This window comes from Lissotriton vulgaris, chromosome 11, assembly GCF_964263255.1.
Source record: "Lissotriton vulgaris chromosome 11, aLisVul1.2, whole genome shotgun sequence".
NCBI classification, from domain to species: Eukaryota; Metazoa; Chordata; class Amphibia; order Caudata; family Salamandridae; genus Lissotriton; species Lissotriton vulgaris.
Window position 1 is genome coordinate 218,263,879 of NC_141699.1, and position 12,013 is coordinate 218,275,891.

Sequence of the window (12,013 nt, forward strand, 5' to 3'; positions counted from 1 at the left end):
CAAACAGCGCAATGTCGAGCACGGAATCTCTCAGCTCCGTTGTCGGCTCTCCCTGATCTGGATGGGAGACATCTAGATTCCATTGGTAAGAAGGTTTCTACAATGGCGGCCACTACTGTCTGGGCAGCCAACTAGCTGGCCATCTTAGGCCGCTACGATAGACAGATGTGGTCGAACATCTCTCTCTTTATCGAGATGTTACATGAGCCCTCCAAGTCAGAAGCGCTCCAAATCCTCCAGGAGGGAGAACGAATCTCTGATGAGATCATCGATTCTGCTGTGGATGTTGCTTCTACAGGTTTTTGCCAGCTGGCAGGTGCTGCGGTCCTTTGGTGACAGGCCTGGTTGAAGTCCACTTCATTTAGTCAGGATGTACAGATGAAGATAATGGACACACTGAAGGTGAATTTCTCTTTGGTCAACACATTGACGACACCCTCCAAACTATTAAAGATACTGAGACTGCAAGATCTCGCGGTACTCTTCAATTTCGGAAGCAGCCCTTTCAAGGCGCTAGCTGTCGTGGATCCTTTTCTGGTCGAGGAGGTTAGTCAGTCTAGACAGTACTAGTACTGTCAAGGGAACTAATGTTACACTTCTCAATGCCAACAATCCTTACGGCAGCAACCTACTACATCATATGTACAAAACAGAAGGAAGTCCTCCTACCGGGGTGATACATCTAAGAAGCAGTGACAACTGCCACCTGCTGTACCACTCAATCCTACAAAAGTTGGAGGAAGGATCTCCCATCGAAGTTGGATTTGACCCGAAAGACAGAAGTGCCCGATGATCCGCACCTCGTCTCCCCCAGGTCGCCTAGAGGCATCACGGAGGAACGACCCGCCAATTACACCGCCATAGGTCCCAAACCAAACTGGACAACACGGGACCCCCGGAGAGCAGAGGGCGTCCATAGAGACTGATGGATGTATGCCCCTTCCAGATGGTGATAGAGCGCGCAGGTCACCCGACTCTTATTAACCAAATATACGCTCCTGGGCCCATAACGTTTGTTTATCACAATATTTTATTGGTCCGGTAACCTACACACCGCTATCAGTAATTCTTGTTCCCTTCTATTTATTTCCATGTACCTGACTTACCACTCCTTATCACAGGTAGTTATGATCACAACAGATCAGGAGCTAGCAGGGGTAGGAAGATATCACTAAACAAAATATCATGTACATTTGTAAAATGTTTATACCATGTAATAACCACGAACACAAGAAGTTTTCAAAGCTTTATCTAGTCATCATTTTCCTCATATGCCATGAGAATGAAATTTACACAGATCAACACATCAATAACTAAGATCAGAAATATAGTGTAACTATGAATCAAAGTAAGAATCATCTATATAACTCGAAATAATAAAGGAAGGGGAAAATAAGGAACACGCTAAATTTTGTCTAACACTTTCAGGGAGTTGCTAAAGGTGGGTAAGAACAAGGAAACATACTAATCAATGCTGATTTTGAATATGCTAATCGATTTAGAAGAAACAATACTTTTCATAGATGTACTTATTTTCTATATGGAGGTTAAGAGTGGAACATACTAAATATGCAAAACAGTACAGTGTTTGACTAAAGGTAGGGAAAGATATGGAACATGCTAGGAGAAAAATACTTTACGTGAGAGTCAAATGACAGAGAAATTACATAGGCAAGTTTGCTTTATTTCAGAAAAGATGGGAGAGAAAAGATTTAGATAGACAAACACCCACACAGAGATTATATTTACCTAAGACAGGACGGAGACTAACCCTGGCCACGGGTCAGAATGGGAAAGGCGGGAAAGGACCCTCAAGGACTTGGGATGCCAGTAGGCGAGCAGGTACAGCTCATGGACAATCAGGACAGGATAACCCCAGGATTCGGATCAGGACTGGGCTCACCAAAGGGTACGACCAACACCTGCAGCTTCGGATGCAACGCCTGCGCTACGCCCTCTCTGCAAGGAATCTGCCAATAACCCCGATTGGGTTCTCGAATCTCCCAGCAAAGTGCTTCGCCAGCACTTAAGGTTTCTCCACCCCAGACTGAGTTTGTGGAAATTACGGACAGAGTGCTCCGCAGCTCTCTGTATCAATCACCTATAGAGTTCGTAGGGTCAGTGACAGGTCAGCTATTCGGACAAGTCAGACAATTTCTCTAGCTAAACCTAGGCTAGTTATACTGTTTTCGGGTCAGTGTACCACCCACCAATGTTGCAAGTGAAAGGATCCCGGACTTCGGATTGGACAAGAGAGGTGGTTAGGTCATGACACCATACTAGGTCAAAGAGAACACCAAAGATCACATGTGGCTGAAAACTCCCATCAGACCACCATTATGGCGGAGTATCGTCACGTGGGATATGGATGGTGAATCCAAATCTTACCCAACCCATCAGGTGATGGTGTAGAGATGGATTGTAAACGTAACCGACCAGCCACAATGTATCTTTTAGGTGGTGATGGTGTGTAAAGTGAAAGTGTGTGCTAAAATTAACTACTGTAACAGAAAATATGTTTAATGAGTACTATTACAGTGTTAAGGTTAAAAAATAGCGCTCCATAGTGTAACAATATAACTATGTGAAGGCGCAGTGCAGTGTGGTCGACATGTTTCAGCTTAAGAGACAAAGTGTGTCCAGCTTTCTTCAGGACCGTGATGTGTTTAACACTGCTAATGTCAGTAAACAAAGTGATGTGTGAGACCCAAAAAAGTATCAAGACAAAACTAATCCTACCAGGAACTTGGATCCCCAAGGTTGTCTGGAGGAAATTGGAATAGTTATCCCTTCCTGTGGAAAGAAATATATATACAGTACGTGATATCAGTCTGTGTTCTCTAAAACACCAATAAAGTAAAAAGAAGTATAAACAACACATTTAGTGAAGACAAACATATAGTCTACTTCACTAGACAGAGGCTGAAGTCCTCCTGCATTTATATGCCAGATTATGTTTGAAATTGCATACTCACCCAGCTTTATGTGGAAAGATGCCTCACCTCACCCGGCACCCACTCGGGCAAATGAGGCCCCGCTCGGTTTGAAAAAATGGAAGAGGTAGTGGAACAACTTGCATTACAGAATTGTTATAATTGCAATAGGTTCCCAGCAAGACTTCCAAAAAGGATTTCAAAACAAACTCCAGTTGCTCACACAAACGGACACCTCAGACCAATGACTGAGCCTAAAGAAGGTCTAGACCAAAGACTGAATCTTATTTGTTAAAATAACATCAGATGTAAAGCATAAGGAACCCCTCTCGTGAAGTTCAAAGTTGTAGGTTATAAAGTATAAAAATCCAGAAAAAACAGTTCCTGGCAAACCAGCAAAGAGGTTAAATAACCCAACTACAGCCCACATACTCCAGTAACCCAACTACAGCCCACGTACTCCAGTACAGAATGACAGAGCTCCTCAACAGAGAATTACAAATCAGGCAGTAAGAACATACATAATGATACTATTTTTAAAACCAGATGCCTGCCTGTGAACGAAATTGCTTTCCTGGAACAACTGCTAAATATCCCTGCTTTGTAAACATAAAAAAAACCACCTCCTGGTGTCAACGTAACACCGCAGAATCCACTAGTAAACTGAAGCATTGCGGTACTGCAAGCAGGCAAACTCTAAACACCCTACACTACCAACAAGGCTTCTAATGGAGCGATTCAAACATCCTCATGACAACCCCGACGAATCAAGCTCAAGGAATTACCAGGAAGCTGTCTAGAATGAGTCTGTCACCAAATGCAGCACACCTTCAAGTCCAACCCAGCTGGGAAAAGACTCAGGACAGGCGTCCACAAATATCTCCCGAAATGTATCTTCTAGCTCAGTAGGCTCCTCCGTTCCCTGTCTCCTAGCTCCCAGAGAACAACAATGCACCCGCATAACAGAACAAATAGATCACAGGTCAGCCTAACCCTCCTCCGATCCAACTCAGCACATTGCTTAAAGCCCCATGGCAGGAGCTCCTTTTCCATCACTTACCCTCCCAACCTCTCACCTAAAGCGAAAAGACATTTTAAACACAGGCTGATAAGACAGCACCAAGAATCACTAATTGCGCACATATACCACTGCACCTCAAAAGGCTTGCAGAAAATGGATCTTATTTTCCACACCCAGAATCTAATGGGATGGAACTCCATCCTCAGATCCCACCTCCACATATCTAAAACTACCAGCACCCCTCTCAGCGGTAAAGTAACGTTCCTAATACTCAACCACCACACACTCAGCGGAAACACCTTTGCGACTATTTACAGCAATGTCTCAATCCTGATCCAAGCCAACAATGACAACCTGGAGGCTTTCGACTCACTCTTCCCCACGCTATGTCTTGCCCTCACCCATCTATCCCAGTCTAATGCGAAAGCAACCCTATCCTCAAGCCATACATACGGGTAAAACCATCTAACCAATCTATCCACTCAATCTCCACCCGCCAAACTACCACCCCCTAGCCCCACTATCCCTTTCAACTCGCCCGCGATATTCATCCCGTTTAGACACACCCTATACAAGGCCCACCCAAGATGACACACTACAGCCCCTCTCCAGTGTCCCCCTCTCCCTTTACCCCCAACCAGCAACTAATGAAACCGACCCGCTGATAACAGCCCCGAACTCCCCTCCTGCACTAAACCCAGCAAATTTGCCGTACATTCTCCGAAACACTCCACCACAACCTATACCTACTATTTCCCCCATAAACCACACAGATACTAGAAACACAGGGAACTCCACCCACACAGATATGCTATGGTTACAGAACGCAGCCAAACACCCCCCTACCACAAATGGCCTGACCCTGGTCACACAGAGACCAAACTCCCCCACCCCTCCCTCCTTGAGCACAACCCAAAGATTGGCTCGACTAGAATACCAGCTAGAAATAGTTACACAGGATATTAACAAAATCTTATCCAACCGCAACATCTCCACCACCCAAGACCCACCCCCACACTCTCTGGCACACCAAATAAACACAGATACCACCACAAAAATCAACGACTCAGATGAAAGACAACCCCCCCTTAGAAACCAGCCACATAGACCCAAGAGGACGAGCGCTGTAATGTCCATGCAAGAGGCGTGGGATCTCGCTGAATCCTATAAAGCAGCTCCAACGGTCACCCCCAGCTCTATGATCCCAGTAATCACGGGATTTGGTAGAGAACCTACAACTACAAAAATAGCGAGACCTCCAGGGCACCTCACTAATATTCCTAGGGCTCCCCCAAATAAGGAACTCAACGACAAGAAGGTGGCTAACCGCATGCTCATAAACTGCAGATCTGCGAACAAACACGCAACCGAACTGTCAGAAACCATCCTAACACATGACATAGACAATCGCGTTCATCACAGAAACATGGTTGAACTAATCCTCTCCGCCTATCGATATGCTTGTACCCCCGGGGTTCTCCATCATCAACAAGGACAGGAAAACCAGTGAGGTGAGGGACTTGTCAATAACAGACCAGTATACAAAGAGTGTCCGACTAAATACAGTGTTCAAAGGTGGTTCAGTAATCCGTACAAGTCAAGTACAGCTTCAAGACTTTGCTGTACAAATGGCAAAAGACTTTGTCCAGTTTTTTTCTCGGCGTGGGTAGCACTGTGCTAATCCTATGCTTAAAAACTTTGATAGAAAAGCAGACATTTGAGGTGAGCAAATTTAGAGTGTCGCTGGTGTTGAGGGTGTTCTATACAGGAGCTGCCTTCCACCTAAACTTAGGAACTACCCAGAGTTCTCTTTTTGTTTGTGTGTGTCATCAGTGACGTAATTTGAGATGTCATCAGTGATGTCATCAGTGATGTCACTGACCATGTCACGAATGATGTAATATGTGACATCATCAGCAGTGGATTGCGGGTGCGCGAAATAGTTAGTACAACTAACTATATAGGAGCAATTTCAATGGTTTTTTAAATGCTAATTCCTAACTATATAAGGCCTGAAACCTATGGTTTTTTAAGTGAATTTGCAAGGTTTTTAAAATGCTAATTCCTAACTATATAAGGCCTGAAACCTATGTTTTTTTAAGTGTATGCATATATATATATATATATATGTATGTATGTATGTATGTATATATATATATATATATATATATATATATATATATATATATATATATATATATATATATATATATATATATATATATATATATTCTCTCCTCCAGTGCCGGTTTGCGCACCTTGGGCTGTCGTGGAACGGTCCCGGATAGGCCACCGACCGGCCTTCAACATGTACCGAAAAATTACCTCTTATATTCCGAAGTAAGCCAGGACACCCAGAATGTGTTTGCGAAAATTTATTCAGCAAGTGAAAAAGTGTGACGCGTTTCGCCGATAAGGCTTGCTCACGCTCGTCAAACATACAATGACGCCCATTTTTAAAGTGCTCAAAAACACTCCCCCCAATGTGCGCATATCACCACCATGGTAATGCGGGCTGCCATCTTATACAAGTAATAATAATACACATTCACTATGTACATACTACATTAATGTCATGATTGAACCTTGTACCATATTTAGAACTAATATAAAACGTCTACATGTAAAACGACGTAATTATAAGCGAAATTTGCATGTTGGGCCTCATGTTCATAAATGTAAAAAAACATGAAAAACAATTTTGACCAGGCACATTTAAGATATTTGCATTCCTTGATCGGACACATATTAAACCCAATGCATAGGAGTTGTCACAATGTCAGAAAATAGTAAAAATTAGTAGCACATCGTACATCGCGGTCACGTGTTTACAGATTACATGACATCCAGATAGTCATTGGATGTGCGACTGTAGGCCTGTGATACGCCTAATACAATTGGATCTCGCTGTTGAGATGCATAATGTAAACAACGTGCCGGCTATGGTCATATTGTTGATTAGTAAAGCCCGAGTGGGCAAAGTAGGTATCCATACACCAACAAAAGTACAAATCCAGGTACTATATGATAAATTATTCAGATCATTGCCCCAGTGGGCTAATGTTAAACCAAGATATTGCCAGAAGAAAGTTGGCACATAATTCTCAAAGTTCGTCTCCAATATGTCCAAACTCGTGCAACAAGTCCATGCCCAAGTGGGCGATTACAACTCCATACCGCATTGGGTATTAACAAGGTAAGTATATGAGGTTCAACAAGGTCATTTTTCAACTGATTCATTGTATCCAGCATTTCCCCACATTACCTGTGAAAAAATAATAATTAAACATTACAAAATAATTAAAACCATTTTAAAATACAGACAGCAAAAGTGCTAATTCATCAGATGCATCTGATTATTCTTCATACAAATGAACTGACAGTTCCTCACTGGTGTTAAGCCCTAATGGAGTCAAGCATTGGAATTCAATTATGTATTTCGACTTTAGCTTCCTCATAGAAAGTTCATAGTTCCCACCTCTTATTCCCAGTTCAACACAATCAATGACCACCATACGCAATTTAGTTTCATCCTGCATATGGTATTCATAGAAATGCCTGGCGACCGGATATTGTCTGTTAAGGTTCCGTATCGCTCTCAGATGTTCCAATACCCTCTTTTTTGCCTCATGTTTCGTACTGCCCACATACCACTTGTTGCATGGGCATATCAGTACGTAGACACTGTAAGGGGTATTGCAAGATAGTCTCTTTCTGATAGTAAATTCTCTGGAAGTACCTGGTATAGGTAGGCTTTTACAATCTGTGCTGAATTTGCAGGCTTTACATTTCTTGCAGCATCTAAATCCAGCATTTGTAGCATGGTCAAGTGGATCATTTTCAGTCACGTAATTGTGACTGAGTTCGTCCCGGAGGGATTTACCCTTCCTGAACGTGATCTGGGGGTTGTCACCTTAATACTTCTTAAGATGGTCATCAGTATTTAAAACATGCCAGTGTTTTTTGAACACTTTTCTCACATGTATTGAAAGACCTTTTGAAATTAAGATACAAGAAAATATCGCAGAGTAACAAAAATCTATCTCCTACCCAACAGATGTCTATTGAATCCCTCAGAGCGGATAAAGATATTGTAATACGTCAATCCGACAAGGGAGGGAATGTTGTGGTTGGTTCTAGACAAATGCAAGTACCTCCAGGAAGGTCTTAGACAACTACAGGACACAACATGTTACCGCAGGTGTGATAGAGATGATGTTCTAAGGTCCACCGGCAGTTTCAGAGATTTACTTTTGGAATGGAAAGACAAAGGGTTGATAGAAACGGAGGAATAAATTGGAGGTAGTTCTAAAAAGAACTGTTTTTTTTCTTCTTTTAGTTGTTTTGTATATATATATATATATATATATATATATACATATATATATATATATATATTGAGGTTCACAGGTTGCCCATTTGCGGGGTGCACTCCACTCGGCGTTCATGAGGTCAGGAAGACATGCAGCACACCCAGCGTCTTGCAGCACCTGACGCGTTTCTGGCTCCGCCCTTCTTCAGAGGTGCTCTGCTACATAGCAAGTGCTGACACGTGACCATCCAATCAATATCCCAGTGCTGTAACCAATCTAACTCCAGTGAGTGAAAGCACACAGTCTTGTGGGATTGGAAGTCCAATATGCGCCCCAGTGGGCTGGCAGCACTTGCAATGCACAAATTTAAAATATTCACGAGCGTGCTGCAGTTATCTCCCCCATTCAGCCAACGCCTGTTCGTCCAAGAGCTCACGGAGAGCCCAGGAGCCGCCTTCTGCGCGGCGGTGCGACCCCCCGACCGGACCGGCCGGATCTATTGAGGTTCACAGGTTGCCCATTTGCGGGGTGCACTCCACTCGGCGTTCATGAGGTCAGGAAGACATGCAGCACACCCAGCGTCTTGCAGCACCTGACGCGTTTCTGGCTCCGCCCTTCTTCAGAGGTGCTCTGCTACATAGCAAGTGCTGACACGTGACCATCCAATCAATATCCCAGTGCTGTAACCAATCTAACTCCAGTGAGTGAAAGCACACAGTCTTGTGGGATTGGAAGTCCAATATGCGCCCCAGTGGGCTGGCAGCACTTGCAATGCACAAATTTAAAATATTCACGAGCGTGCTGCAGTTATCTCCCCCATTCAGCCAACGCCTGTTCGTCCAAGAGCTCACGGAGAGCCCAGGAGCCGCCTTCTGCGCGGCGGTGCGACCCCCCGACCGGACCGGCCGGATCTATTGAGGTTCACAGGTTGCCCATTTGCGGGGTGCACTCCACTCGGCGTTCATGAGGTCAGGAAGACATGCAGCACACCCAGCGTCTTGCAGCACCTGACGCGTTTCTGGCTCCGCCCTTCTTCAGAGGTGCTCTGCTACATAGCAAGTGCTGACACGTGACCATCCAATCAATATCCCAGTGCTGTAACCAATCTAACTCCAGTGAGTGAAAGCACACAGTCTTGTGGGATTGGAAGTCCAATATGCGCCCCAGTGGGCTGGCAGCACTTGCAATGCACAAATTTAAAATATTCACGAGCGTGCTGCAGTTATCTCCCCCATTCAGCCAACGCCTGTTCGTCCAAGAGCTCACGGAGAGCCCAGGAGCCGCCTTCTGCGCGGCGGTGCGACCCCCCGACCGGACCGGCCGGATCTATTGAGGTTCACAGGTTGCCCATTTGCGGGGTGCACTCCACTCGGCGTTCATGAGGTCAGGAAGACATGCAGCACACCCAGCGTCTTGCAGCACCTGACGCGTTTCTGGCTCCGCCCTTCTTCAGAGGTGCTCTGCTACATAGCAAGTGCTGACACGTGACCATCCAATCAATATCCCAGTGCTGTAACCAATCTAACTCCAGTGAGTGAAAGCACACAGTCTTGTGGGATTGGAAGTCCAATATGCGCCCCAGTGGGCTGGCAGCACTTGCAATGCACAAATTTAAAATATTCACGAGCGTGCTGCAGTTATCTCCCCCATTCAGCCAACGCCTGTTCGTCCAAGAGCTCACGGAGAGCCCAGGAGCCGCCTTCTGCGCGGCGGTGCGACCCCCCGACCGGACCGGCCGGATCTATTGAGGTTCACAGGTTGCCCATTTGCGGGGTGCACTCCACTCGGCGTTCATGAGGTCAGGAAGACATGCAGCACACCCAGCGTCTTGCAGCACCTGACGCGTTTCTGGCTCCGCCCTTCTTCAGAGGTGCTCTGCTACATAGCAAGTGCTGACACGTGACCATCCAATCAATATCCCAGTGCTGTAACCAATCTAACTCCAGTGAGTGAAAGCACACAGTCTTGTGGGATTGGAAGTCCAATATGCGCCCCAGTGGGCTGGCAGCACTTGCAATGCACAAATTTAAAATATTCACGAGCGTGCTGCAGTTATCTCCCCCATTCAGCCAACGCCTGTTCGTCCAAGAGCTCACGGAGAGCCCAGGAGCCGCCTTCTGCGCGGCTGTGCGACCCCCCGACCGGACCGGCCGGATCTATTGAGGTTCACAGGTTGCCCATTTGCGGGGTGCACTCCACTCGGCGTTCATGAGGTCAGGAAGACATGCAGCACACCCAGCGTCTTGCAGCACCTGACGCGTTTCTGGCTCCGCCCTTCTTCAGAGGTGCTCTGCTACATAGCAAGTGCTGACACGTGACCATCCAATCAATATCCCAGTGCTGTAACCAATCTAACTCCAGTGAGTGAAAGCACACAGTCTTGTGGGATTGGAAGTCCAATATGCGCCCCAGTGGGCTGGCAGCACTTGCAATGCACAAATTTAAAATATTCACGAGCGTGCTGCAGTTATCTCCCCCATTCAGCCAACGCCTGTTCGTCCAAGAGCTCACGGAGAGCCCAGGAGCCGCCTTCTGCGCGGCGGTGCGACCCCCCGACCGGACCGGCCGGATCTATTGAGGTTCACAGGTTGCCCATTTGCGGGGTGCACTCCACTCGGCGTTCATGAGGTCAGGAAGACATGCAGCACACCCAGCGTCTTGCAGCACCTGACGCGTTTCTGGCTCCGCCCTTCTTCAGAGGTGCTCTGCTACATAGCAAGTGCTGACACGTGACCATCCAATCAATATCCCAGTGCTGTAACCAATCTAACTCCAGTGAGTGAAAGCACACAGTCTTGTGGGATTGGAAGTCCAATATGCGCCCCAGTGGGCTGGCAGCACTTGCTGATAGTAAATTCTCTGGAAGTACCTGGTATAGGTAGGCTTTTACAATCTGTGCTGAATTTGCAGGCTTTACATTTCTTGCAGCATCTAAATCCAGCATTTGTAGCATGGTCAAGTGGATCATTTTCAGTCACGTAATTGTGACTGAGTTCGTCCCGGAGGGATTTACCCTTCCTGAACGTGATCTGGGGGTTGTCACCTTAATACTTCTTAAGATGGTCATCAGTATTTAAAACATGCCAGTGTTTTTTGAACACTTTTCTCACATGTATTGAAAGACCTTTTGAAATTAAGATACAAGAAAATATCGCAGAGTAACAAAAATCTATCTCCTACCCAACAGATGTCTATTGAATCCCTCAGAGCGGATAAAGATATTGTAATACGTCAATCCGACAAGGGAGGGAATGTTGTGGTTGGTTCTAGACAAATGCAAGTACCTCCAGGAAGGTCTTAGACAACTACAGGACACAACATGTTACCGCAGGTGTGATAGAGATGATGTTCTAAGGTCCACCGGCAGTTTCAGAGATTTACTTTTGGAATGGAAAGACAAAGGGTTGATAGAAACGGAGGAATAAATTGGAGGTAGTTCTAAAAAGAACTGTTTTTTTTCTTCTTTTAGTTGTTTTGTATATATATATATATATATATATATATATATATATATATATATATATATATATATACATATATATATATATATATATATATATTGGAACATTTTATACTTTTTTTGGCTTTTATGAACAGTTTTATATTTTTTTTGTATTTTTTTATGGGGACAAACAAAAAACAGGGAATTGTAAACAGCTCAACTGGAGAAAAAAAACAGGAAAAAATTAAGGCTTCTTTCGGCACCTGTGGGTTGTCTTCCAGCACGGTTTATAAGTTTGATGCTC

At 45.0% G+C, this 12,013-nt stretch overlaps 1 protein-coding gene across 1 annotated transcript in view; it reads left to right on the forward strand.

Moving 5' to 3' along the window:
• LOC147679550 (uncharacterized) overlaps positions 1 to 12,013 on the forward strand; it is a 430,526-nt gene that overhangs the window by 137,878 nt on the left and 280,635 nt on the right. The window lies entirely within an intron of this gene.